The sequence below is a fragment of the Geotrypetes seraphini genome, chromosome 2 (genome assembly GCF_902459505.1).
Source record: "Geotrypetes seraphini chromosome 2, aGeoSer1.1, whole genome shotgun sequence".
NCBI classification, from domain to species: Eukaryota; Metazoa; Chordata; class Amphibia; order Gymnophiona; family Dermophiidae; genus Geotrypetes; species Geotrypetes seraphini.
The window spans coordinates 50,919,229-50,945,584 of NC_047085.1; positions in this window are offsets into that span (position 1 = coordinate 50,919,229).

Here is a 26,356-nt window from a genome sequence, read left to right on the forward strand (position 1 = left end):
ACATGGAGCCATGAAACTTACAAGTTATTCTTCACTTTTCTTGACACTTTTCATTTTATTTCATATCACTGAAATAAAAAGTGGCAAGAAAAGTGTGGAATAACTTGTAAGTTTCATGGCTCCACGTCATTCTCTTCTTGGGCAGGCTGAGAACTTTTCAGCAGCCCCCTCGTCTGTAACTCCTAGGGAAATGCTTCAAAGATATTTACTAGAAATACTGGATATTTCGGAGGAGATGTTGCCTCCATTTTCTTCAGTATATTATCTTCCTGGAAAAAGTCAAGTTCAAAAATCTATACTAAATCAACAGTCTTTAAATGTATCTGAAATGCTGGAAATATCTGATAAAGAGGCAGCAGTGCCATCCACTTTGATCATATCAGTAGCTCTCGCAATTGATAAAACATGGTTGTTAAAACTTTTCTTTAAAAATAGGCAAAAGGAATTTATAGGTCTTAAAGTACAAATGTTTTGTGATTTAACATGAGAGATGCAGAGGCGTGGTCGATAATTTTTGTTAATAAAGCCTGAGGTTACATCCTTGGGTGCCACCTTTTATTTGAGGCACCCCTGTAAATGTATTGCTCTATATCAAGCTGTTAAATATGTTTTTTATGAATCAAACCAGTTGACAACCTTTTTGTCTCTATCCCGCTTGGAAAAAGAACAATCCTGAGCCCTATTTTGATGGAATGTATACCTAACTCAACACTTTGCCCAGCCTTAAATCTTAATAGAATTTGCTTTTGTTCTTTGCTGGATTATAACATTTTGGATCTAATTTGAGGACTTAAGCATAATTAGTCAATTTACTTTTGTTTTCTTGATATTGTTTACTATGATGGAATATTTATATGTCTAATTTTACTTTCTGTACAAGTTATGCTTGGTAATTAAGATTGAAAATCTAATAAATATAAATAATAAAAAAATAAAAATAAAAAGTGCTTCTTTAAGTTGAAGCAAGGATTGTTTGATCATATTTCTATGATTCACAATTTGCAGTATTAGTTCAAACCTTGGTTCTTTCTCAGTTAGACCATGCCAATGGCCTTTATGCTGGAATTTCCGTAAAGTTGGTTTAAAAAAAAACAACTGGAGCTTTCACAAATTACTGCTATGAGGTTATTTTTAAGAGATCGCAGTTTGAGCATGTGACTCCTTTGTTTGTTTCAATTGATTGGCTTCCAGAAAAAGGCTGTATAATATTTAAATTGGCATATGTGATATTTAAAATATTGCACAGATTAGTACCAGAGGGCGTTGTAGAACTAATCCAAATTTCATCAGGAACAATGGTGTCTAAATCAAAGTTTACTATGATACTTCCAATTCCCAAGGGAATTAAAGATAAAGGTTTATTAGAAGTGACATTCTTTACAAGGCTGTAGAGACTTGGAATGATCGTCCCCTCTCACTTAGATTACAATCTTCTTATAAGAAATTTTGTAAGCTCCTTAAAACAAAATTATTCCAGAACTTCCTGGGTTGATTTTAATGAACATTGATTTGTAGGTTTGAATGGATCTGATTTTAATTGTTAACTGTTCTGGACCCTAATGTGAGGATAATATAGTTTACAAAAATTAGATTACATTTAATTGTTTTGTTCTGAAAGGTGGTGTAGCAAGTATTAATAAACATAAACCTATTCTCCCAGACTCAGAAGGACAAAGTTCCTTAGCAAGACTAATTTACCCAGAAAATGGCTCCTTTTGGAGTGTTACTTTTCGGGTTTCTTCATTAGTACACTCGGATCATCTGTCACTTGCTAGCTATCTCCTACAGCCACCTTCACTTAACTTGGCTTACTCTGGGTGATTTGCTGAAATTTTTTCTGTATTCTTCATTAACTTCCAAATGCTATTTGTTCAGCAGGTAACCTATACATTTTACTCATACCAAGAAATTCTCAACCAATAGAGCACTCCCAACTCTAACATTTACTCATATTCTGGTAGAGCCGCTTTACTCACATTACCCCTCTCCTAAAGTCACTTCATTGGCTTCCTATCCGTTTCCAAATACAATTCAAACTCCTCATACTGACCTATAAAGCACTCACTCAGCTGCCCCTCACTATCTCTCTTCACTTATCTCCCCCTGTGTTCCTCCCTTGTCTCCTTCTGTGCCCCCCCCCCCCTTGTGAGCTCCGCTCAGCTGGTAAGTCTCTCCTATCTGTGCCCTTCTTTTCAATTGCCAACTGCAGACTCAGTTCCTTCTACCTTGCTGTGCTGTATGCTTGGAATAAGCTTCCCGAATCCCTACAGCAGGCTCCGTCTCTGGCAGTGTTCAAGGCCCAGTTAAAAGCCCACCTCTTCGAGAGTGCTTTCAACTCCTAACTCCTCTCACCTTGGGTTCTGCATCCCCAACCCTATGTGTCATGTCTGTCTGTCTAAGTTAGATTGCAAGCACTTCCAAGCAGAGACCGTCTATACATGTCAAAATGTATAGCACTGCATATGCCTTTCAGTGCTATATAAGTGATAAGTCGTAGTAATAGTAACATTGGGCATAGTCCCCCCTGTTCAGATAAACATTGACTTTGACTGAGTGTCTCCAAGGCCTGAATTTTTCTTTCCATATCCCTTCTCTGTAGGCTGCATTGGCCCATTTCATCTTTCCCAAACATCACTGTCTCCTCGTTGGTCTGTAGTACTATTTCAACATGTTTACTTTTACACAAATGCCTACCATAGCAAATGACAGCATTTCTAAATATAGTTTCTTATCTGCTAGTAGACTATTTATTATTAATGTTAATGGAACATTTTTATTACTAAAGTTAAATTGTATTAGAAGCACTATTCCAGTGGGACTAAAATGGATAGACAGGAGAATAGGGCCCTTTAGAATCAGGAAAACACCACGAAAGAACCACCCTCCACAAAAAAATAGAACTCACAGAAGGCTTTTATCAAACCTTTGCTTTCTTGCTTTGGTAAAAGCCTTTTGTGACTTCTGAATGTGACTGATTTCCACACCGTTGTCAAGGCTTGATTACTGCAATGCCCGGTACCTTGGAATAACCAAGATGAGGTGCAGGGCAAAATGTAGCGGCCAGATTGATAATGGGAACGTCAAAATATGTTCATATTACACCCTATGTCCAACAATTACATTGGTTGCCAGTAGCATTTCGAGTTCAGTACAAATCAGTGATGATTTGTCATCAATTCCTGTATGGTACTATACCTGAACTGTTTAAGAGTAAGACGGCCAATTATCTACCAAACAGAACATTGCACTCTGAGAATTCAGCCTTATTAAAGACAAACGTTAACCCAAAATACGTTGAAACCAGCGCAATGACCTTTTGTTGCACGGGAGTGAAACTGTGGAATTCACTTGTGGGACAATTATGGAAATGTGATGAAAAAGGCACATTTAGGAAATTACTTAACACAATTATTTGTAAATGCCTTTTTCTAGACATTGATTCCTCCTGACTCCTGATATTTTGAAATTCTGTATGCATTTGCTCGTATAGACCTTTTCTGGAATCGATTTTCCTGCTGCTGATACTTTGAGAATTTGTTTACTTAGAGTGTCTATGTGTTTCTATTTTGTTTTATAAATTTATGTATGTGAAATCATGTAAACCGTTTAGGTTTTAAACAATATAAAAAAAATTTTAAATAAATAAAATACATCTTTAATGATATTTAGTATACTTTGAAGTTGTAGCACGTAGAACTTTGGACTTTGTAAGGTCTAGTCTTGTTTTTCCAGCACTGGGAAAGGGCAAGCCCACCATTTTGTAAGAAGTAAGCCTGCCAGCTGGAGCAGGTAGGCATCCCTACAACCGGACTTTGTCAATAAGGTAGGGAGGGGCAGAGCACTTGGGCACTGATCAGAAAGTAAGACTATGATAGCTCAGAGCTGTCAGCAAATTCTGGCCACAAATATGGCACAACAAGGTTAGGGAATCACTCAGCAATGATAGAGAATTGCTCAGAATGTTCATTTTAATATTAATGACTTTGTTGTAATACATTTGCATAGCAGGATTGGAGACTGCTAGGAAACTCGGAAAAGATCACGATGAGCCGTTTTGATAATCCGTCACTAAAATACATACACGCTAAACCGGCTGGAACCAGTTTAGCAAGCACATTAAAGGCATGTTTAAGTTTTGAGAATCTTCCCCTCAGAGAGGTTCTGGAGGCTCCATTATCTCATCTTGCCAATGCTTTCTTAGTGTCTGGTGTGGTCCTGGAGGACTGAAGAAGGGGTAATGTTCCTCTGCTCGAAAGCAGAAGTAAGGAGGAGGTTGGGAATTATAGGCCCTAAAGTGATAAATTGGATTAAAAGCTGGTGAAGTGGGAGGAGATAAAGGGTGGTAGTAAATGGAGTTTGCTTGGAGGAAAAGGATGTTGTTAGGGGAGTGGAGCATGTATCTGTTCTTGGGCAGGCTCTTTTTAACATCTTTGTGAGTGATATTGCGGAAGGACTGCCTGGCAATGCTTGCCTTTTTATGGATGATACCAAGCTCTGTAATAGGGTAGACACCCTGGAGGATGTGGATAACATGAGGTGGTATCTGGCAAAGCTTGAAGAATAGACCGGTAATTGGCAACTAAGATTTAAGGCTAAAAAATGCAGAGTCATGCACTTAGGCTGCAAAAAAACAGGAGAATGATATAATCTAGGAGGTGAAGTACTTCTGTATATGAAAAAAGAGCAGGACTTGGGGTGATAGTGTCTGATGATCTCAGGGTGGCAAAACAGGTAGAAAAAAGTGATTGTCAAAGCTAGGAAGATGCTTGGGTGCATAAGGAGAGGAATGGCCAGTAGGAAAAGCGAGGTGATAGTGCCATTGTATAAGTCTGTGGTGAGGCCCCATTTGGAATACAATTTGAAGACTGCACCTTCATAAAAGATATAAATAGGATGGAAATGGTCCAGAGGGCTACTACAAAATTAATTAGTGATCTTTGACATAAATTGTATGGGGACAGACTTAGAGATCTTAATATGTATGCTCTGGAGAACACCGGCACCCTTCACTCACCCCCCAATCAAAGGCATCCTACTTAGGAAAATGTATGACGGCGTATTAACTGCCCAAGCAGCGAAACTCCAATCTGCTGATCACAACGTCCAACTACAAAACCTTTAGGAGAGAATTAAAAACCAAGTTATTCAGGAAATTTGTCAAGTCAAACTAACCTTCTCAATATATCCCCGGACCCTAATGCTTCTTCTCATTATCTATCTTGTAATTTCATTGGGTATGCCCAGACCAATTCTTTTGTAATCTGCCTAGAAATGAGAGGTATTGGTGGAACAGAAGACACTAATGTAATGTAATATGATAGAGACCTCTAAATATCTCTGTGGTGTTAATGTACAGGAGATTAATCTTTATCAAATGAAAGAAGACTCCAGAAGGAGAGGGCATACAATGAAGTTAAGAGGTGATAGGCTCAGGAGTAATCTAAGGAAATACTTCTTTACAGAAAGGGTGGTAGATGCGTAGAATAGTTTCCCAGTAGAAGTGGTGGAGGCAAAGACTGTATCTGAATTCAAGAAAGCATGGGACTGGCATGTGGGATCTCTTAGGGAGTAGAGGAGATAGTAGATGCTGCGGATGGGCAGACTGGATGGGCCATTTGACCTTCATCTGCTCTCATGTTTCTATGTGAAAAGACAGGAGACCCCAGAAAGATTTAAGAAAATACAGAGAAAAGCAGGAGATACTCAGACCAAACCAATGCTCAGAACAAAAGTAGAAAATAAATATTTGTCGTTTCTGAATTAATTAGTCAGGTTTGGGAAATTGCATTTCAATTTTCAGTACTGCGATAGATTTTGCTTTTTATAGGGTTTGTTTACCAGAGCTTTGAAAGGGTGCCCTTACCCACTTCCTCTACTCCCTACCACCTTGGGAGAAATAGTGTTATAGGGAGCCCCATCTCAGTTTTTCTACTCGGGAGTTCCAGCAACTCCAATGTATCCTGGAGACACCATTTAAGCAAATGTATCTCATTGATTTTCATTAACGATGTGCCTAAAACCTGTCTGACTGAGGGAAGGGGAATCCCAAGGCCGCATTTTGAGAAACTATGTACTAGAACTCAGAAGAAAAACAAATTAGGTGTAAGTATTAAGTCAGTGGCAGTCAGCATTTTTTTTGTTCCCTGGCAGCATTATCAGCAGAAATGCAAAGCTGAAGAATGTTCAGGCACCGGCATTGTATATCAGGACATAAGCATCTAGCTAACATTTATGTGGTTTAGTGGAATATTCAATTCTTAACAGCATAACTTGAACAGCATAAAGGCAGAACTGCATTTTATGCAATCACCGTATGCAGTTAAGCACTGATTATCAGCCCTTACTTAAGAATAGCCTTACTGGGTCAGACCAATGGTCCATCAAGCCCAGGAGCCTGTTCTCACTGTGGCCAATCCAGGTCACTAGTACCTGGCCAAAACCCAAGAAGCAGCAATATTCCATGCTACCAATCCAGAGTAATCAGAGGCTTCCCCCATGTCTTTCTCAATAACAGACTATGGACTTTTCCTCCAGGAATTTGTCCAAACCTTTCTTAAAACCAGCTACACTATCCGCTCTAACCACAATCTCTGGCAATGCATTCCAGAGCTTTACTATTCTCTGAGTGAAAACATATTTGCTCCTATTGGTTTTAAAAGTATTTCCCTACAGTTTCATTGAGTGTCCCCTAATCTTTGTAATTTTTGATAGAGTGAAAAATTGATCCACTTATACCCTTTGTACTCCACTCATAATGTTGTAGACTTCAATCATATCTCCCCCTCAGCCTTCTCTTTTCCAAGCTGAAGAGCTCTAACCTTTTTGGTCTTTCCTCGTAGGAGGAAAGACTTGAATAAATGTCAGCTCCATCTCTGGACCGCCCACAAATTAGCAATTAGCAAATGGCAATTAACAAGTTAAGTGCCACTGAATATCTGTGGTTGGCCCCAGTCCAGTGATTTAAATAGTCAGGAGCCTCTCAAACCCTTAGAAAATATTTCTTCACAGAAAGGGTGCTAGAGGCATCAAAGAACTAACTCCCTACCCCCCACCCCCCACCCCCCAAAAAAAAGACTATTAAATCTAAAAAAGCAAAAGAATGGTAAAAAGTCCAGGATAAGAAGAGAAATTCCTAAATGCAAAAAGAGTTCAACTGGGACATTTGGCATTGCACCAAGAAATAAACTGAGCAGACTGCACAGGTCATAGGGTTCTTACCAGCTATGAGGGGGGTGCTGAAAAGTTCTCAGCCCAGCCAAGACGAGAATGACGTGGATACGGTTCAATCAATGATCTGAAACAATGCCAGAAACACAGAATTTCATTTCTGCAAATTGGCACTTAATGAAATAAGATAACACTCTTTTCAGCTACAGTGGCAAAATAATGCTCAGAGTTTAGGAAGTGAGTTGGTTGGGCTGAGAACTTTTCAGCACCCCCTCGTATCATCTATGCTTTTCTTTTTGTATGTAACTCAATATTAAAACCTCTTTCTGTGTTTAGTGTGACTATGGGCATGAACTGCCTGAATACCTGCTTGCTGTATACCAATATGTGTTCATCATATTGGGCTTTGCATTGTCGAGGTAGTTCTACACTAGAGAATGACACAGGGGACAAATTTGTCCCCGCAAGTTTTGTCTTTATTCCTGTCACTTCCCCCAGTCCTGTAAGCTCTGCCTTAACCACACAAGCCTCAAACACTTATGATTTTAACGTGTTTGAGGATTGTGCAGATGAGAACAGAGCTTATAGGAAAATAACTCGTCAGTATGGAGCGGGAAAATGAGTTCCCGCGGGGTCAGGGAAAAATTTGTCCCCGTGTCATTCTCTATTCTGCACAGCGTTATAAAGTGTCACCATGCTGTCCAGTTACAGCTCCTCAGCCTCTGTATGGATACTTCAGTTCCTGGTGCATCTGCTCAGAATATATGATAAGGGCTTTGAGAATGAAACTGGAGTGAAGCAAAGTGGTGATACCGGTCAGACAACAGCTTGAGAGCCTAATTGTAGGATTAGAAATGGTACAACTTTTGCCTGCGGCTTAAAATTCCCACAGCTCCTGGATACAGAAAGCATTGTGTAAGCAAACTCTTCTATGATACACATACACGATATTCACATATCTATGTCACACACACGAAGGCACATTTTTGTTTTGAATTCAATACTGCAACTTTTAGGGAAAAAAATAAATAAATTATCCAGAAAATGCCACAGGACATTTGGCCAGTACTTGGAACGTAATTCTCATTTGTAAACAACAGAGGAAAAAGTTGATGGCATAGTTCATATAATTTTTTAAATGAAATAATTGAAATAAAAAAATGTTTAAAAAAAAATATTAGTGTGTGCTATTGAACAATGCTGTGCACTATTGATGACACAAACCCCAAATGAAAATATTTTAATCAAACAAAACAAAGCCCAGAAATTACACAGGAAATTAAATAAACCGATGTTCAAGCAAACTCGCTTGCAGGGAGTTCTTGGCTCTTTTTGCCTCATCTTTGCCCAGATTTTTGAAATCTCTTAAGGAGGGATGTTATCAATCTGGGCTAGTGTTTAGACATGTTATTTTCCTATTAACTTCAGTTATTAGCAACTGTTCAGTTATTGGCAAAGTTTGGCGCAGAAATTGGCTCTAAGGGCCCAATTCTATAAATGGTGCTTAGGTTTGGTGCCATTGGAAGCCCTAATCATAAACACCTAGCGATGCACAACTTACCCCGTCCCCCCCTTTACAAAACCGTAGGAGATGAACTTTGGGTTTATGCACCACGGAGAGGCACTGCAAGGACTGCTTGGACCAGACGGGTTACACCTGACCAAGAGGGGGAAGAATGTCCTTGGACACCGTCTAGCCCGCATACTACACAGGGCTTTAAACTAGGTAAGTTGGGGGAGGGTATGGGCTACCAATACTATTTTGAGACTGAACTAAGTAAACACTACATTTCTGGGTCACATTACAATTCTGGGTATAAGGGGAGTACACATAGCAATTCTGGGTCTAGAGGGAGTACACACTGTAATTCTGGGACCAGCGAGAGTGCACACGCTGCAAATTGCACTAAAGGAGCTCAAGTAGCCCAAACGGGAATACCCCCACAGGGTACACACATTACCAAGTCTGGGATAGGAGCACACTGTAGTCATGGGGAGTTCGGGATAGGTACACGCTGTAGCTCTAGGTCTAGGGAGTGTAAGAGACACGCGAAAAATACTAATGGTGTACTAGTTGATATAGAGGGATTGTCCCCACTGAGATATAACAAGCACACAACATGGAGGGCTATGTACGTCAACGCCCACAGTCTGGGAAACAAGATCCTAGACTTGGAAACAGAAATGAGGAATGCCGACCTGGATGTGGTGGCGATATCTGAGACCTGGCTCACAGACTCCCACGGGTGGGACATGGTCATACCAGGTTACAACTTGCTTCGTCGGGACAGGGAGGGCAAAATGGGAGGTGGGGTAGCATTATATACTAAAGATGACATTAAGGTCACTAGAATCACAGATGTACAGTACACTGGGGAATCCCTTTGGGTAAATTTGGCCAGAGGGAAGGACAAATGCCTGTATCTTGGCGTAGTATACAGACCCCCAAAACATCAAGAAGACCTAGATTTGGAATTAATCGGAGATATAGAGAATATCACCTTGCGGGGGGACACAGTATTGGTAGGTGACTTCAACATGCCTGATGTGGATTGGGTCACGCTTTCCTCTGCTTCCGGCAGCAGCAGGAAGCTATTAAACTCTTTGAATGGAGCAGGACTCAGGCAACTGGTATTTGAGCCAACAAGGGATCAGGCAATTTTGGACCTGGTACTTACCAATGGAGAAAGTATCGCAGAGGTCTCGGTGGGTGAAACTTTGGCCTCCAGTGACCACAATATGATATGGTTCAATCTCAGGAAAGGTTTCACGAAATCTACCACACTGACCAAGGTTCTCAAGTTCAAGGACACAAACTTCCAAGACATGGGAGACTTCGTTCACCAGGCGCTACAAACCCAAGCAGACACCGACAGCGTGGAAGAAATGTGGTCAACTTTGAAAACCACCATACAGGAAGCAACAAACCGCTATGTTAAATCAGTAAGCAAACGGAGTAGGAACAACAAGCCACAGTGGTTCTCTATGGAGATCTCGGACCTCATCAAAGAGAAGAAAAAAGCATTCATCTCTTACAAACAATCAGGGACACAGGACTCCAGAGTAGATTATCTGACCAAATCAAGAGCCGTCAAAGCGGCAGTTAGAGAGGCCAAATTCTGCATGGAGGAGTCTCTAGCAAAGAACATCCAGAAGGGAGATAAATCCTTCTTCAGGTATATTAGTGACAGAAAAAAGAACTCGGGTGGGATAGTACGACTCAGAAAACCAGACGGAGACCATGTAGAGATGGACTCGGAAAAGGCCCAACTGTTAAATGAATACTTCTGTTCAGTCTTCACCCGCGAGGCGCCGGGAATCGGCCCTCAGCCACAGACAAGGATTAAATCAGTAGACCCGTTTAGTAATTTCAAATTTACACCCAGCAGCGTCTACTGCGAGCTGTCAAAAATCAAGGTCAACAAGGCAATGGGGCCTGACAACCTACACCCTAGGGTACTCAGGGAGTTGGGTGATGTCTTGGCGGAACCACTATCCGCGCTCTTCAATCTCTCCCTTAGTACAGGTAACGTCCCGATGGACTGGAAGACGGCTAACGTCATTCCACTACACAAGAAAGGCTCCATGATGGAGATGGCAAACTACAGACCAGTGAGTCTCACTTCAATAGTGAGCAAACTAATGGAAACCCTAATCAAACGCCATTTGGATAGGATCATGGATGAGGAGAATCTGCGGGATCCCCGCCAACATGGATTTACTAAGGGGAGATCCTGCCAATCCAACCTGATCAGCTTCTTTGACTGGGTGACGAGGAAGCTGGATGTTGGTGAGTCCCTGGACATCGTCTACCTGGATTTCAGCAAAGCATTTGATAGCGTGCCACACCGCAGGTTGCTGAACAAGATGAGTTCTTTAGGTTTGGGCGACACATTAACCAAATGGGTTGGGAACTGGCTTGGAGGTAGGCTTCAGAGGGTGATGGTGAATGGCACCCCCTCCGAGATGTCGGAGGTGATAAGTGGAGTGCCACAGGGCTCCGTCCGGGGCCCGATCTTGTTCAACATCTATATAAGAGACTTGACAGAAGGGCTCCGAGGTAGAATAACATTGTTCGCCGATGATACCAAACTGAGCAATGTAGTGAGCAAAAGCACAACAGACAAAAAAGCAATGACAGACGATATGGTGCATGACTTACTTCTGCTGGAGCACTGGTCTAGGTCCTGGCAACTCAGTTTCAATGCCAAAAAATGCAAAGTCATGCACCTGGGAAGCCAAAATCCATGCAAGATCTACACCCTAAATGGCGAGATCCTGACAAGAACTGAAGCAGAAAGAGACTTGGGGTGATTGTCAGGGAAGACATGAAGTCTGCAAACCAAGTGGAGCAAGCTTCATCCAAAGCAAGGCAAATCATAGGTTGCATACGCAGGAGTTTCGTCAGCCGTAAACCTGAAGTCATTATGCCACTGTATAGATCCATGGTGAGACCGCACCTGGAGTACTGTGTGCAATTCTGGAGGCCGCATTACCGCAAGGATGTGCTGAGACTGGAATCGGTCCAGAGAATGGCCACCAGGATGGTCTCGGGACTCAGGGAGCTCCCGTACAAGGAGCGGTTGGGGAATTTGCAGCTCTACTCACTCGAGGAGCGTCGAGAGAGGAGAGATATGATCGAGACATTCAAATATCTCACGGGCTGCATCAAGGTGGAAGAAGACATTTTCTTCTTCAAGGGTCCCGCGGCAACAAGGGGGCATTTGTGGAAAATCAGGGGCGGGAAACTGCACAGTGACACTAGGAAGTTCTTCTTCACTGAAAGGGTGGTTGATCGCTGGAATAGTCTTCCACTTCAGGTTATTGAGGCCACCAGTGTGGCGGATTTTAAGGCCAGATGGGATAGACATGTGGGATCTATCCGCAAAGATAGATAGGGAGGATCACTGGAGTGGGCAGACTTGATGGGCCGTGGCCCTTATCTGCCATCTATTTCTATTTCTATGTAGTGTGGTTTTTAGCATGGGCCAGGGTAGTAACAGCTCCGACGTTCAGCTGGCGCTAAAAAACACACTATGGTTTTGTAAAAAAAGGGGTGGGTGGGTTTGTTTTTAATTAGTTTAAATGGCATGGTAATTGACCACTCCTTTAAAAAACAATTTTAAAACCCATTATTTTAATTATCAATTTAGGTTGCATGCAGATATCCGCATGGTGCCTAGCGATGCCTAAGTCGAGATGTCGTCCAACACCCAATGATGCTGACTGAAAAGTAGGCGTGGTTAGGGGGCAGAGAATAGGTATGGTTGACTTGGGCGTTGCTAGGTATTGTAGCTAGTTGTCGGTAAATTAGGCCAGGAAAACTCTGGCCTAATATACCGGCACCTACCGCAAAGACACTTAGAGATGCCCCCAGCACACCTAGGTGCTGCTAGGCATGATTCCATAAAGGACACCTAGCGGTTGATTGACAACCATGCAGGATGATGTTTACAAGTTAGGTGCCGTTTATAGAATCAGGCTCTAAGTGCAGTGGGGTAGCGAGGGAGGTTGATTCCAGGGCAGTGGTGCCTGACATCGCCAGGGCATGCACCCCTACTCTTCCTTGCCACTTGGGCGCTCCCTTTGCCCCTGCATACCTCTTGAAATGCTCGCCAGCACGAGCAGCACCTTCCGCCTGCTGCTCGCACAGGAAGTGACATCAAAGGCTGGCGTGAGTAGAATTGGAAGATGCTGCTCACAGTGGTGAATATTTAAAGAGGTATGCAGGGGTGGAGAGAAGGAGAAGTGCTGACTCTGGTGTCGTCCCCCCCTATGAAGATGGCGCCCAGGGTGGTCCAACCCCCCATCCCCACCCTCTTACTACGCCACTGTCTAAGTGCGGAACTTTTTCTTGTGCCATTTATTGAATTTAATCCTAACTGTGTTAATTATAGTGGTATGCGTTTCTCCCAGTAGTGGACAGCAGTAATTTGCATGTTCTACTCCTGCTGTCCCTTCTAAATGTGGTCGCAACAATTACCTAGTTATCCACAGATATATCAGGTTACAGCTTTTGTCTTTTGCTCTCTGGCGCTGCCAATTTATTTCAGCTTTCAGTAATAAATAGCCATTCTTTTATCTCTCCAAATCAGTTTACTCAAGCAAAATAATCTTTCATCTCCCCAAAACCTCTGGAGGGAGTTTATACAATTTCCTGGTGTTTTCTTGATGTTATCTAACACAAGCCACAGCACAGCACAGAGCTAGATCACAGTACATGCTCATCTGTCTTTTTGAAAATGAGAGTGGCAAATTTTTGGAAAATCAGCTGATCAGCAACCTTACTGTGATCGTATGATCGGGCCAAGTGGCCATCACCCATCTGTCCCCAGGCACATCCTTCTCATTCCTTGAACTCGGTTAAAACAACACTACTCATAGACGGCTAAACACATTCTGCTAAAACACCTGACCAGGTCCCTTCAGCTCTTCTTGGTCTTCACCGGTTCCTCCCTGACCCTCACTCATTACTGGATCCTCCCTGACCCTCCATTGGCCCTCCAGGTTTACAGGCAACTTCCGGTGCCATTTACTGGTCTCTCCGCCAGTCACCACCAGCCCCGTCGGTCCCTACGCTAGTCACTTGCCAGACCTTTGGCCAATGCTCACAGGGCCTACAGGCTGCTTCTTAGTGGGACCTCTGACTTCTCCTGGTACCATTTACTATTATCTCTGCCAGTCCCCCTCAGCCTTGGGCCTTGGACGCCTCCTGCTCTTTCAGCTACTTGTGGGTCTTTATAGGTTCTGGACACTTCATTGGTCCCACCGCTGGTCATCAAGAATGAGCTCCCCCCCCCAGACTCCATAAATCTCTAGACAAACCAAATTGAAAATCGCCAGAGAGGCAAAAAACCTGAGCCTATGACGCTCAGTTTACTTCTGCAGTGCTCAAGTTTTGTGCTTTTCTGGCGATTTTCAATTTGATTTGTCAAGACATTTATGTTATTCCACATTTGCAAAGGTTGTGTATTCAATTTCTCGGATCCCTGAAGAAGGCGTGTTTTGCCGAAACATGGCCCTTGTTGGGTCCTCCATTGTATTTTAAAGGATTAACTGAATGAAAGAAGTGTTAAGAACATTGGAGTTCCACAGTTTTGTTTGTTTGAGAAATCCTGAAAACTCAACTGGGTTGCAGCCCTCAAGGAATGAGTGTAGGGACACCTGTTTTGTTTGAATATATCAATAAGTGGTCATATTCAATTTTAACATCACTGTGATCACTCAGTTTAGCATGAATGATAACTATGGTCATTAGCAGGCACCCTAACACAAGTCAATGCATACTAGTGAATCAGTCCCTTAGTAAAAATAAAATAATAATAATAATGTGTCCAAATGGTTGAAATATTTTAGATAATTAGGCAGCTGCTTTAGGTTTGTTGTGCAAGCATTTGACAAAAAAAATGAACTTCAGAACAAGCAAGAGACAGACAGAACTTATGAGTTTCAGACATAGACTCTTTGTATAATTATATTACTTTCCAGAACTCCTTTTAAATATATATTTACATGACAGGCCAACTGTTCTAATCTCCTGAAATATGACTCCAATATTATATAGGATATTCATTCTGCAATAAATTTAGCAAATAACAAAATGTAATCAGCAGAAAGACAATTGGCTGACTATAAATTAACAGAAGCTGGGGCATTTGCTTTTGGATAGTACGTCAGTACACTTGCAGATTTACCCAGAAACCCAGAAAGTTAATCACGCAATACCAGACCATTTGCCATGCCAGCCCACGCTAAAAACCTCTAGCGCCGCTTGATAAAAGCCAGCCTAACTTTGAAAAAAAAAAAAAAGAAGCCAGTCTGTCTCTTTAAGATGGATTTATAGATATTTTAATGTAGTCCTCACCCATCCAAAAGAATGTAGGTGTGGAGGATTAAAGACTATTAAATCTGGAAGATTAGAATGGAAGAAAATCTTTAAACAGTTATAATAAAGGGAACCATGTAAAATTTTCTTTGTAACAAAACAATAGATGAATATCCTTCAAGTAGTATAAAAATTATTAAAACTCTCAAAAGGCGATCTGCTTGCACTGTAACCATGTGCACATTAGAAAGGCAAGATTAGGAAATCAAAGGTCACGATCTCAAGGTGCAGCACTTTATATATGACTAAGGACTAGATTCACAAAACTTACCAATGGTTTTGCGATCATTTCCCGACCCGATTCACTAAACAGCTGTGCGATCAATCTCCGATCCGATCGTGCAAATGAGGGGAAATGACATGCACCAGTACGAAGCCCTGGATTCACTAAACAGAAGGAACACCGATTGGGCTTGCCAATCCAAAGTGAAGCTTTACTTCATTACCGACTCTCCTGCCCTCTTCTGCCCTTTAAAACCACGGCCTCAAGTTTCAAGTTTTATTGATTTTGATATACCAACCATCAAATTAATATCTAGCTGGTTAACAATGAATTAAAAAGATAGGGAAAACTGAGAAAAATAAAAATGTGTGAACATATAATAAAACAAACAAACAAACGAACAAACAATTACCAGACGTACTGGAATGTGAGGGTAGAATAATGGGATGGGTAAAGTTACATATTAAAGAAGAAGAAAGGAGATAGTAGGATTGCAATGCACTTTTGATAGACGAGGCCCTTAGTCTTATTAACCATCCCTTTTTAAAATAATTCCTAGCAACCTGTTTGCTTTTTTTTGGCCACTGCCAGAGATTGGGAGGAAGGTTTCAAAATAAAATAACATACTTGCTTTCTCTTTGTAACCTTCTGCAAGAACAACAGCACCTCATTTTGGCGTGCATTATTTTCTGTCTCTAACCTAAACCCTCTTTCTGACGCACCTCTTCTAAATTTGAGGTATACATATTTGGGGGGCAACACATACTGGTATTTTTACACATCCAGTATCGAGGGAATACGGTCAACTTATTCATAAAAATTTGTCCACATACAAGGTCTTGATAAATGTCCTCCCTAGATCATGAAGGGCATAGGAAAAAGTGGAGAAGGACAGATTCTTCATACTTTCGACAACTACAAGAATGAGAGGGCATTTGGAAAAATTTAAGAGGGGCCAGATTCAGAACCAATGCTAGGAAGTTCTTCTTCACCCAAAGGGTGGTGGACACCTGGAATGCGCTTCTGGAGGGTGTGATAGGTCAGAGTACGGTATTGGGGTTCAAGAAAGGATTAGATGATTTCTTGAAGGAAAAGGGGATAGAGGGGTATAGAGAGAGGATTACTATACAGGTCCTGGACCTGATGAGCCGCCACGTGAGCGGACTGCTGGGCATGATGGACCTCTGGTCTGACCCAGCAGAGGCATTGCTTATGTGCTTAAGAACCACAGAAATAGCTGTCCTATCTTTATGCACTAGCCAATAGCTGGTTAAGTCTGAATACTGACTTAACTGGGCTTTTTCAAAAACTGGAAATTCAATGCTGAACCGCAGGGCCCAGCACACAGGGCCCACATAGGGCCCGGCATTGAATTTCTGGATTTAGTGCCAGCAACAGACAAAAAAAACCGCTGTCTGCCAGCTGCTGAATATTGGCCGGACAGAGACTGCCGGGTTTAACATTGACCCAAGAGTTCTTAGGTTTTCAGATAACAACATGTGGTGTGAAGAGTCACCCTGATAAATTTCACAATCAGACATTACAATGTGATCCATCGAGTGAGAATAGTCAAAATCTAGTAAAACAATATCACATCCTATTTCTTTTGAAAAATATTTCAAAACTGTGCCAGCAAACAGACCTTATAGGCATTTGCACTTAATTTGTTCTACTTCTGCATAATGTTGAATCTGGTTCTGCATGTTTGAGTCAGCTCAAATTATATGCCATACATAATATAGAAGCTAAGAAGTCATAGTTACATAACAAAACATACAGGATCTTTGTTGTCAATGTTATTAAACATACTGACGTGGACAAATTAGTACAGAATAATTTAGATTGCATATCTGCCCCTGTAGAAATGCAATGGCATTGTTCATATGTGTATGCAATCATAGTTACATAGACAACAACAACCTTAATGGTATTGTAAATGACGACAAATAAAGACCAAACTAGTTCATCCAGTCTGTCTAACAGATATTTGCGTACTTAGGATACATACAAATCTCTATATGGAATCTAGAACCCAGACTCTCCCTTCCTATATCTTTGCCTAATCTCCAGACCTCCCAATTTTTTAATATAAACATGGCTATAGTTCAGGATATACCCCTGCAATCAGCCATGCAAAATTGATTGGCAGCATAATGCCGTGTTTCCCCCAAAATAAGACAGGGTCTTATATTAATTTTTGCTCTAAAAAATGCATTAGGGCGGGACTGTCTTTTTTTTTTTCAAGTACAACAATCATCTCTTCCTTCCTCTCTTCCACCCCAATTCTTCCTCTTTCCTCCCCCCCCCCCCCCCATGTGTAGTATCTTTCCTTTCCCCTCTCACACATCCCCTTGTACAGCATCTTTCTATCCCTCCCTCCCATCCCTCTGTTCAGCAGAATCTCACTGACCCTCCCACCGTGACACTAACATACCGTACCTGCTTTAAGAGGCTTCGGAGTGGTGGTATGTCAGGTCTCACTGGGGTAGAAACATAGAAACATACAAGATGACGGCAGAAAAGGGCTACAGCCCATCAAGTCTGCCCACTCTGCTTACCCACCCCCTGTCTATGCCCTAATGACCCAATTTCCTTATCTTGACCCTCGTAGGGATCCCACATGGGTATCCTATTTATTCTTAAAGTCTGGCATGCTGTCTGCCTCGATCACCTGCACTGGAAGCTTGTTCCAATGATCAACCACTCTCTCTGTGAAGAAATACTTTCTGGTGTCACCATGAAATTTTCCGCCCCTGAGTTTGAGCGGGTGCCCTCTTGTGGCCGAGGGTCCCTTCAGAAAGAAAATATCATCTTCCACTTCGACACGTCCCGTGAGGTACTTAAATGTTTCAATCATGTCTCCCCTCTCCCTACATTCCTCGAGAGTGTAGAGCTGCAATTTGTTCAGTTTCTCTTCGTACGAGAGACCCTTGAGCCCCGAGATCATCCTGGTGGCCGTCCGCTGAACCGATTCAATTCTGCGCACAACTTTACTGTAATGTGGCCTCCAGAATTGCACACAGTACTCCAGATGAGGTCTCACCATGGTCCTGTACAACGGCATTATAACTTCAGGCTTTCGGCTGACGAAACTTCTATTGATACAACCCAATATCTGCCTTGCCTTAGATGAAGCCTTCTCCACTTGATTGGCAGTTTTCATGTCTGCACTGATGATTACTCCTAAATCTTGTTCTGCTGAAGTCCTAGTTAAAGTTTCTCCGTTCAAGAAGTACGTCCTGCATGGATTTCCGCTTCCGAGGTGCATGACCTTACATTTATTAGCATTGAAGCCTAGCTGCCAGATTGAGGACCAACTTTCCAATGTAAACAGGTCCTGCGCCATATAATTCTGTAAACTGCATTCACTTACTATATTACATAGTTTGGCGTCATCGGCGAATAGTGTTATTTTACCTTGAAGCCCTTGAGTCAAATCCCCTATGAATATGTTGAAAAGGAGTGGACCCAGGACCGAGCCCTGCGGCACTCCACTGGTCACCTCCGATGTTTTAGAGAGGGTAATTGATGAGTCCAATTTTTTTTGGTGAATCAAGCAGCACTAGTGTTAGGGATGGAGTTGGGAGGTGTCGAGGAACATTTGGGGGAGCTTCGGGGGTCAATCTTAACTAGGGCTTATTTTGGGGGTAGGTCTTATTTTCAGGGAAACATGGTATCATTTCCTATTCAAGTCAGCTTAGTTATCTTCTTTCTTGGGATCTTTACCATTTTGATTCCTATCCTTATGCTAACCTACACATTCCTATCCTTATGCTAACAACATGGGCCTCCCCATGTTATCTAACATTATTATTACCACCACTCCCTATATCAATTCCAAACATGCGTATAAATTCTATCTCAGTATTGGTTTCCACCACCTCAGCCTGTATGATGTCCAGGCATCTGCTACCTTCTTATTAAAGAATTATTTTCTCTGCGGAGAAGGAAAGTAGTCTAGTGGTCAGAACAGTGAACTGAGAGCCAGCAGTTGAATCCCACTTCTGCCATAGACGTTCTTTGGGCAAATCACTCTTAACAGGGACGGCTCAAGGGACTGTGAGCCAACTTTTACACTGGTGTTCCCCCATCCCTGCAATCTAATGTCTTTCCTTCCCCACCCCCCAGTGATCTACTATCTGCTGTTCTCTCTCAAGGCTCTGCATTCTATAGGACCAATGAGGCACTGGCTTAGGACACCGATGACAAAGTGTGCCAAAATCCCAGTCCAGCATCTATTCCTCTAGAACAGGGGTCTCAAAATCCCTCCTTGAGGGCCGCAATCCAGTCGGGTTTTCAGGATTTCCTCATTGAATATGCATGAGATCTATGTGCATGCACTGCTTTCAATGCATATTCATTGGGGAAATCCTGAAAACCCGACTGGATTGCGGCCCTCAAGGAAGAACGAATTGGGATGTTGGCGCCCTTTATAACTGGCACCCTGGGCCAGGTCCTCACCTGGTCCATAGAATGATCCAGCTCTGTTACTCTGTCTTCCATTGCCTCCCTTGAAAAGAGGAGACAGAGGGGACATGATCGAAACATTCAAGATAATGAAGGGAATAGACTTAGTAGATAAAGACAGGTTGTTCACTCTCTCCAAGGTAGAGAGAACGAGAGGACAGTCTCTAAAGTTAAAAGGGGATAGATTCCGTACAAGCGTAAGGAAGTTCTTCTTCACCCAGAGAGTGGTGGAAAGCTGGAATGTTCTTCCTGAGGCTGTCATAGGGGAAAACACCGTCCAGGGATTTCAAGACAAAGTTAGACAAGTTCCTGCTAAACTGGAACGTCCGCAGGTATGGCTAGTCTCAGTTAGGGCACTGGTTTTTGACCTAGGGGCCACCGCGTGGACTGCTGGGCACGATGGACCGCTGGTCTGACCCAGCAGCGGCAATTCTTATGTTCTTATGTATAAGCTGTATAATGCATAAATGCAAAGGGTCATTCATAGAGGGAAGTGCATGGACAGGGCATGAACAAGACCACAATTTATTCATGTAAATTATAGACTATTGTCATTTATATGCTAAAATGCTACATTTAGACACATGCATTTATACCTGCTATTGACATGTTATACGAGGTCAGCATAGCTAAATGTAGGCACACAAATGGTATATAGTATATAGAACTTCACATTGATATATTCTTTATATTGATTGTAAGATATCTTCTTATTCCAATATCTCCTCTCTTCTAAATTCACAAGAGTCTTCATACAGATTTCATCCAATATTCATTATCATTCATTACCATTCTAGTGGGGTCAGACCTTAGTGGCTACATTTGGACACAATATTTCATTCAAGTCCAAGCTTACTGTAGCTAGCCTTCTCATTGGTCATTCCTCCACTACCAACCATATTAATCGCTTAACCCCTCTTCTACGAAACTGCACTAGCAGTTTCTAGCGCAGAAAGCTGCGCTGAATGACCCGCACTGCTCCCGACGCTCATAGGAACTCTATGAGCGTCGGGAGCAGTGCGGGCCATTCAGCGTGGCTCCCCGCACTAGAAACTGCTAGCGCAGTTTCGTAGAAGAGGGGGTTAGTTTATTACAGTGCTTTTAACTTTTTAGTTCAACTCTTATTAATATGAAAGCGAATCACGTATCTCTTTAAGCAAAGCTGAACGGGGGCTCGGATATGAATTCACGTTTCGGCAATGAGCGGTTTCAAGGAGCAATCCCTATGTAACAATATTAAAGAAAAGTATCAGAAAAAAGAGAATTTCAAACTATAAATTTAATTGTAATTGTAATTGTAATTCCTTCCCTCTATCAAAGGGCATATAAATGGTGACATACTCGTAGTAGCATTCTAGAATGGCTTAGGCACACCAAATTGTCATTATAGAATTCACGCTCAGCGTTCTGCATTAGAGCGCTTACATTGTGGCATACTTTATAGAATGAGGGGGCTAGTGCGTAAGCTCCTTGGGTCAGAGAAATCTTGTACCTGAATATGTATCAGCAGTATATAGCACTGCATATATCCACTAGAACTAGTGTTATTACGAACCCCTCCCTCCAACCTCATATTGTATATTAATATTGTAATTTGTTCTTGAATTTCTTTTCCCATGAAAGATTGTACTTTCCTTACTGAATTTATTTATCTATTTATTTCATTTTATATCCCGTCCTCCCCAGAGAGCTCAGAACGGATTACAAGGTAACCTAAACAAGTCGTTTATTGCCCCAAATAACCATATCGTTAGTGACCCTCAAAGTAATCCTTTGGCCACCAGCGACCCCCTCCCTCGATGTTTTTCCCTTATTCGTTCTTTTTCTTCAAAGAAATTGTAGTTCTACCCTTCTTATCCTTATTTCTAGTCAGTGATGTCCAGCATCAGTCTATTATATGTTCCTATCTACCCATTTTATAATATACATCGCTTTGAAATTTTTATTTAAGCGTTTTATCAAATTTTAAATGAAACTTGGAAACATACATAATATTAGACAAAATGGGTTAAAGTGACATTCATATAATACAGTTTGTTCATCCTAAATTAACATTCACAGAGAGAAATTAGTTCAACAATACATGTGGTATACATTTGCTTGGGAATTGAAAGCCTGCTAAAAATTAGGACAGTGTACGGAAACGTCTTTATTTCATGCCATTATGGGGTCTTTTTACTAAACTGCGGGAAGTACTAACGTGTGCTCACTGCACATTAAAAAGGATTACCATGGGACACGAGCTGGCATCCCACATTAAAATGGCCAATTTGATTGCACGCACTGTGCACTAAAATATATTTTTAATTTTCTTGGAAGTGGGCATGACGGGGGGGTTGGAGCGTGAGGCATTGCCATGCTTTAATCGATTACACTTGGGGCCACCTACAAAATAGGTAGCGATAGGGGCTCACAGTTAAGTTTTTTTAATGGACCCACGCTAATGGCAACATTTGCGTGTGGCTGTTAATTCAGAAAATGGGGAATTCAACAATTTTCCAGCTGCCGCAAAAGTGGCCTTAGTGCACTGGAAAGACCGAAGAAGGGGATGCGCTAAGGCCACTTTTGCCACAGTTTTAGTAAAAAGGCTCCCATGTTTCTTTTCAAAATGTCTGATGTCCAATTAGTTTCACTTCTTACTTCCCCACAGATTCTATATAGGGTGCCCAAATTTGGGTATGGTGCTATAGTATGCGCACAACATAATTGATTAACAATCCATCAGCTATCAATAATCCATCAACTATCAATAATTGTTGTGAAATTTAAAGGATCAGTATAGTTTGCCGGGCCTATGCTTCCAGATTGATTTCCTAGGACATCAGGCCGCCAAGTGGTATAAATTAATATCAGAATATTTGAACAAAAAACCAAAAACTAGTCTGAGAGACATTTGGAGCATTGAGATTAAGCAGCATATTTCTGCTTCTCAATGGCCACGGATTTGGACTTGGAGGATGAGGTGTACAGCGTCAGCATCTATGAGACAAACATGGGTTTTTTGGTTACATAGAAGTTTCTGTACCTCTGTTTGTTTGCAGAAATTAGATAGTTCTAAGTCTAATAGATGCTGGCATTGTCATCTATACATAGGGACACTGGATCATTTGTTGTTCTTTGGTCTTTTAATACTCAACTTTTGGAGGTCAATATGGAGACAGATTAATACCATACTGGAGTCATCAACTCCATTGACTTATGATGTAGTCATATGTGGGATGATATTGTATATTAAATCCCCAGTGGACCGATATAAATGTCAGCCATTCCTTATTATGACCGGGGTAGCCATGCAAATGGTCACTTGCAATTGGAAAAACTGCGATCACCTTAATTTTACTTTTTGGTGGGCGAATCTATGCTTATAAGTATGAAAAGATGAACGCTGATATGCTGGGGCACAATAAGTTATTTAAATTAGTTTGGGGTCCATTGATGTCTTTTGTGGCTTCGTTATAATTGTCCTTTATCTTTTTTTTTCCATTGTTTTAGCACCCACACATCCAGGGAAGGGTGGGAGAGTTTGTTTTTGTTCCCTAATGGAAGAATTGGATGGGAATGGGGGTTCATTTTTCTGTATTGTTATTGATTGATTATAAGTGCTTATTATGATGATTATTATATATATGTATATTGTTTTGCACTTGTGTTGGCTTTGAAAAATTAATAAAGATTTTTTTAAAAAATAATAATAATTGTTGCCAATAAACATCAATTCTCAATGATTATTGGCAACAATTTAGTTTGGTGTGCACTTCTGGCTATGTTCTATTCTTCAATGCTGAGTGTCCAAATCCTATAGGCCCTGATTCTATAAAGTCCGCCTAAAGTTAGACGCTGATATCAGAACCGATTCTATAAAACTTAGGCACTTATTATAGAATCATACTTAGTGTCGGCTAAGCATGTTTAGGTGGCACTCATCATCCTAACATTTAAGCGCATTATATTTATGCCAGGCTTTGCAAACCACGGCATACTAAACATGGTGGACGTGGCTTGAGGGCATCTGGAAGTGTATGGATGTTGATACGACAATGACATAGGAAAATGTGGGAGGGAGGTTCTGGAAGCCAAATTTAGGCTTTTAAGTGGAAAACTGAAATCCAGGTCCTCCAGGGTAGCATTTTCAGAAATGTTCCCAGTTCCACGCACAGGACTGAAAAGGCAGGTAGAGCTCCATAGTCTCAATGCATGGTTGAGATGATGGTGCAGGGATGAGGGATTTAGATTTGTTAGGAACTGGGCAACCTTTTGGGAAAGGGGGAGCTTGTTCCACGAGAATTGCTCTCACAGTGATCAATCAACAGGAGAAACGGGGATTATGATGAACCTCCACATGAATCATTTGCAGCAAAATTTTTAGTGCATCAATAACTCATTTAGAATTGGCCAAAAATCAGATCAGAGCAGACCCACGTGGTCTTATTGATCCTGTGTAGTGCATGTGGCTCCTAGTGAGATGTCTGATCACTTCTATCAGACACAATTGCTTCTTTAAAATGGCAGTACTACACAGTTACTGCTAGAGGTTACAGCAGAAATTTTGAGGCAGCAGCCAAGCTGGGCAGGATCAAGTGGGCATCACTCCTGCCTGTTTCCCACTAGATTACCAGTGATTGGGTATGTAGGCACACTGTAATCCTGGGGAGGGGAGTCTTGATGTTCTGGTAGTGGGAAGGAGGGAGGGGGATGCCGGGGGGGGGGGCTTTCATGTATTTGGGAGGGAGGATTGGAAGAGTGGTTCAGAATGCTATATCTCTCGCACTGATGCTTATTTGTATTTGCCTCAAACTTGTCTAATCCTTTCTCATTCCTGATTATACTGTTTTTCACACTATCCTCTGGTACTAACTTCTAGTTCCACATAGTAACTAGGCACTGTGTAATGAAATACACTAATTGATAGGTTTTAAACCCAATACAGTAAAACCTTGGATTACAAATATCTTGATTTGCAAGTGTTTTACAAAACAAGCAAAACATTTTATTAAATTTTAACTTGATATACAAGCAATGTCTTGCAATACAAATACATACAGTATACACACATCACAACTGAGCCGATGGGTCTTCTCTCTCTGACGCTGCAAGAGTATAGTGACTGTGCTAAACATGCAAAGTCTTGCAATGCCAGTACATACAGTATACACACGTGACATCACAACTGAGCCCGATGTTCTTCTCTCTCTGACCCTGCAAGAGTGTAGTGACTGTGCTAAACGAGCAAAGTCTTACAATACGAGTACATATAAGTATTTTGTCTTAAAGTTTTGGGGTTCTGGAACGAATTGTCTGAGTTTTTATTATTTTCTATGGGGAAATTCGCTTTGATATATGAGTGCTTTGGATTACAAGCATGCTTCTGGAACGAATTATGCTCACAATTTAAGGTTTCATTGTACTTGGTAGAATGAGACTGGGAAGCAAATAGAGCAAAGTTTGATTCCATTTTTTGCATTCAATGCAAAAAAGTATTCTGTGAGTAAAAATACCCCAGTAGTTTTAGTGAAGAAAAAGCCATGTCAAAACTGGAACCATTTTTGCTCTGAAAAGAAACTGGAGCCAAACACTTCTAAATCTGTTGCTAAGCTTTCTAATTATGTTCTCCTCACATTTCAGGATTTTATGTACATCACTGGCGTTTCTAACACCTCTTCTTTATACTTTGAGGGAACAGGAAAAGTAAAGGCAGACATTTTAGTGGGTAGAGCCTCAATAGGCACAGCAATGACCATGGCCCAAACAATATTTTGTTCAATACTGTGTGTCAGCAAGTGGAGAGTGTGGGGGCAGAGCTGGAGATTGATTTGTTTGGCTCCTCCAACCAAAAAAAAGTGTTTCATAAGAATAGCCTTACTGGGTCAGATCAATGGTCCATCTAGCCCAGTAGCCAGCCTTCATTGTGGCCAATTCAGGTCACAAGTAAATGGCAAAAAAACAAACAGCAGCAACATTCCATGCTACCAAATCAGGGCAAGCAGTGGCTTTCCCCATGTCTTCTCAATAGCAGACTATGGACTTTCCCTCCAGGAATTTGTCCAAACCTTTTTTTAAAACCAGCTACATTAACCACTCTTACCACATCCTCTGGCAATGTATTTCAGAGCTTAACTATTCTCTGAGTGAAAAAATATTTCCTCCTATTGGTTTTAAAAGTATCTCCCTGTAACTTCATATTTGTCATTTTTTTTGGAGTGAAAAATCGATCTATTTTTACCCGTTTTACACCACTCAGAGTTTTGTAGACCTCAATCATATCTCCCTCAGCCATCTCTTTCCCAAGCGGAAGAGCCCTAACCTCTTTAGTCTTTCCTCATACGAAAGGAGTTCCATCCCCTTTATCATCTTGGTCGCTCTTTGAACATTTTCTAGTTCTGCTATATCTTTTTAGATATAAGGCAACAAGAATTGAATACAATATTCAAGGTGAGGTTGCACCATGGAATTTCTATCCACACTGTTGTCTGTGTCATGCAGAATGTTTATTTTGTTGATTCAATTTCCTCTTTAACATACCCCCACACCACCACAACAACAAATTAGATCTACTCTGTCCTTGCAATATAATTTGTACCCAGGTGACACAGTGTCCCATTGATTTTCCTCCTTCC